Source organism: Oncorhynchus tshawytscha, unplaced genomic scaffold (assembly GCF_018296145.1).
Source record: "Oncorhynchus tshawytscha isolate Ot180627B unplaced genomic scaffold, Otsh_v2.0 Un_scaffold_7250_pilon_pilon, whole genome shotgun sequence".
Taxonomy (NCBI): domain Eukaryota; kingdom Metazoa; phylum Chordata; class Actinopteri; order Salmoniformes; family Salmonidae; genus Oncorhynchus; species Oncorhynchus tshawytscha.
Window position 1 is genome coordinate 188,979 of NW_024609643.1, and position 3,330 is coordinate 192,308.

Genomic DNA, 3,330 nt, shown 5'->3' on the forward strand with positions numbered 1-3,330 from the left:
TTGAGAAGGATGTAGTCTTTGCTGTCGAAGGTCACACACACTTCCCAAAGGCAACAGCAGAGACTTGCTCAGGGACACAGAGATCAGAGTTACAAACCAAGAGGTCATATGTTGGATCACTTGTAATATAGATGACCAGATTCTATTGGCCATGTAGGGCCTGTGGTGCTGTTTTGGGATAGTGGAAGTCCTCTAAAAATAGACTGCCATAATAATTAAATCTATGTTCAACCCTGGTTTGTTTCTGTACAGAAAGTACTCATCTCTCTCTCTTTCTCCCCCTCTCCCAGTCTCCTGCTCTGTCTCTTTCTCCCCTCTCTATCTCTCCCAGTCTCCTCCACTCTCTCTCTTTCTCCCCCTATCGCTGCCCTGTAGCAGCTGTCAGAATGGATGAAATTCTCTCACATCAGGAAGATGTTCTGGAGTGAGAGAGAGAGTGAGAGAGGAAAGAGGGAGTAGAGAGAGAGGAAAGAGGGAGTAGAAAGAGAGAGGAAAGAGGGAGTAGAGAGAGAGGAAAGAGGGAGTAGAGAGAGAGGAAAGAGGGAGTAGAGAGAGAGGAAAGAGGGAGTAGAGAGAGAGGAAAGAGGGAGTAGAGAGAGAGGAGAGGAGTAGAGAGAGAGGAAAGAGGGAGTAGAGAGAGAGGAAAGAGGGAGTAGAGAGAGAGGAGAGAGGGAGTAGAGAGAGAGGAGAGAGGGAGTAGAGAGAGAGGAGAGAGGGAGTAGAGAGAGAGGAGAGAGGGAGTAGAGAGAGAGGAAAGAGGGAGTAGAGAGAGAGAGGAAAGAGTGAGTAGAGAGAGAGGAAAGAGTGAGTAGAGAGAGAGGAAAGAGGGAGTAGAGAGAGAGGAGAGAGGGAGTAGAGAGAGAGGAGAGAGGGAGTAGAGAGAGGAAAGAGGGAGTAGAGAGAGGAAAGAGGGAGTAGAGAGAGAGGAGAGAGGGAATAGAGAGAGAGGAGAGAGGGAGTAGAGAGAGAGGAGAGAGGGAGGAGAAAGAGAAGGAGTAAGGAGAGAGGAGAGAAAGAGTAGAGCGAGAGGAGACAAGGAGGAAAGAGGGAGTAAGTAGAGAGGAGAGAGGGAGTAGAGAGAGAGGAAAGAGGGAGTAGAGAGAGAGGAAAGAGGGAGTAGAGAGAGAGGAGAGAAGGAGTAGAGAGAGAGGAGAGAAGGAGTAGAGAGAGAGGAGAGAGGGAGTAGAGAGAGAGGAGAGAGGGAGTAGAGAGAGAGGAGAGAGGGAGTAGAGAGAGAGGAGAGAGGGAGTAGAGAGAGAGGAGAGAGGGAGTAGAGAGAGAGGAAAGAGGGAGTAGAGAGAGAGGAAAGAGGGAGTAGAGAGAGAGGAGAGGGGGAGTAGAGAGAGAGGAGAGAGGGAGTAGAGACAGGAAAGAGGGAGTAGGGGGAGGAAAGAGGGAGTAGAGAGAGAGGAGAGAGGGAGTAGAGAGAGAGGAGAGAGGGAGTAGAGAGAGAGGAGAGAGGGAGGAGAAAGAGAGGGAGTAAGGAGAGAGGAGAGAAAGAGTAGAGCGAGAGGAGACAAGGAGGAAAGAGGGAGTAAGTAGAGAGGAGAGAGGGAGTAGAGAGAGAGGAAAGAGGGAGTAGAGAGAGAGGAAAGAGGGAGTAGAGAGAGAGGAGAGAGGGAGTAGAGAGAGGAAAGAGGGAGTAGAGAGAGAGGAAAAAGGGAGTAGAGAGAGATGAGCGAGGGAGTAGAGAGGAAAGAGGGAGTAGAGAGAGAGGAGAGAGGGAGTAGAGAGAGGGGAGAGAGGGAGTAAAGAGAGAGGAGAGAGGGAGTAGAGAGAGAGGAAAGAGGGAGTAGAGAGAGAGGAGAGAGGGAGTAGAGAGAGAGGAGAGAGGGAGTAGAGAGAGAGGAAAGAGGGAGTAGAGAGAGGAAAGAGGGAGTAGAGAGAGGAAAGAGGGAGTAGAGAGAGAGGAGAGAGGGAATAGAGAGAGAGAGGAGAGAGGGAGTAGAGAGAGAGGAGAGAGGGAGGAGAAAGAGAAGGAGTAAGGAGAGAGGAGAGAAAGAGTAGAGCGAGAGGAGACAAGGAGGAAAGAGGGAGTAAGTAGAGAGGAGAGAGGGAGTAGAGAGAGAGGAAAGAGGGAGTAGAGAGAGAGGAAAGAGGGAGTAGAGAGAGAGGAGAGAAGGAGTAGAGAGAGAGGAGAGAGGGAGTAGAGAGAGAGGAGAGAGGGAGTAGAGAGAGAGGAAAGAGGGAGTAGAGAGAGAGGAGAGAGGGAGTAGAGAGAGAGGAGAGAGGGAGTAGAGAGAGAGGAAAGAGGGAGTAGAGAGAGAGGAGGAGGGGGAGTAGAGAGAGAGGAGAGAGGGGAGTAGAGACAGGAAAGAGGGAGTAGAGAGAGGAAAGAGGGAGAGAGAGAGAGGAGAGAGAGAGGAGAGAGGGAGAGAGAGAGAGGAGAGAGGGAGTAGAGAGAGAGGAGAGAGGGAGTAGAGAGGAAAGAGGGAGTAGAGAGAGAGGAGAGAGGGAGTAGAGAGAGGGGAGAGAGGGAGTAAAGAGAGAGGAGAGAGGGAGTAGAGAGAGAGGAAAGAGGGAGTAGAGAGAGAGGAGAGAGGGAGTAGAGAGAGAGGAGAGAGGGAGTAGAGAGAGAGGAAAGAGGGAGTAGAGAGAGAGGAGAGAAGGAGTAGAGAGAGAGGAGAGAAGGAGTAGAGAGAGAGGAGAGAGGGAGTAGAGAGAGAGGAGAGAGGGAGTAGAGAGAGAGGAAAAAGGGAGTAGAGAGAGAGGAGAGAGGGAGTAGAGAGGAAAGAGGGAGTAGAGAGAGAGGAGAGAGGGAGTAGAGAGAGAGGAGAGACGGAGTAAAGAGAGAGGAGAGAGGGAGTAGAGAGAGAGGAAAGAGGGAGTAGAGAGAGAGGAGAGAGGGAGTAGAGAGAGAGGAGAGAGGGAGTAGAGAGAGAGGAGAGAGGGAGTAGAGAGAGAGGAGAGAGGGAGTAGAGAGAGAGGAAAGAGGGAGTAGAGAGAGAGGAGAGAGGGAGTAGAGAGAGAGGAAAGAGGGAGTAGAGAGAGAGGAAAGAGGGAGTAGAGAGAGAGGAAAGAGGGAGTAGAGAGAGAGGAAAGAGGGAGTAGAGAGAGAGGAAAGAGGGAGTAGAGAGAGAGGAAAGAGGGAGTAGAGAGAGAGGAAAGAGGGAGTAGAGAGAGAGGAAATAGGGAGTAGAGAGAGAGGAGAGAGGGAGTAGAGAGAGAGGAAAGAGGGAGTAGAAAGATAGGAGAGAGGGAGGATTGAGAGAGGAGAAAGAGAGGGAGTAAGGAGAGAGGAGAGAAAGAAGTGCGTGTGTTTACAATGTGTATATTGTCGAAGGCATGAAGAATCAAGGGGCAAAATGCACAGCTTCAAAAGTTCACCAT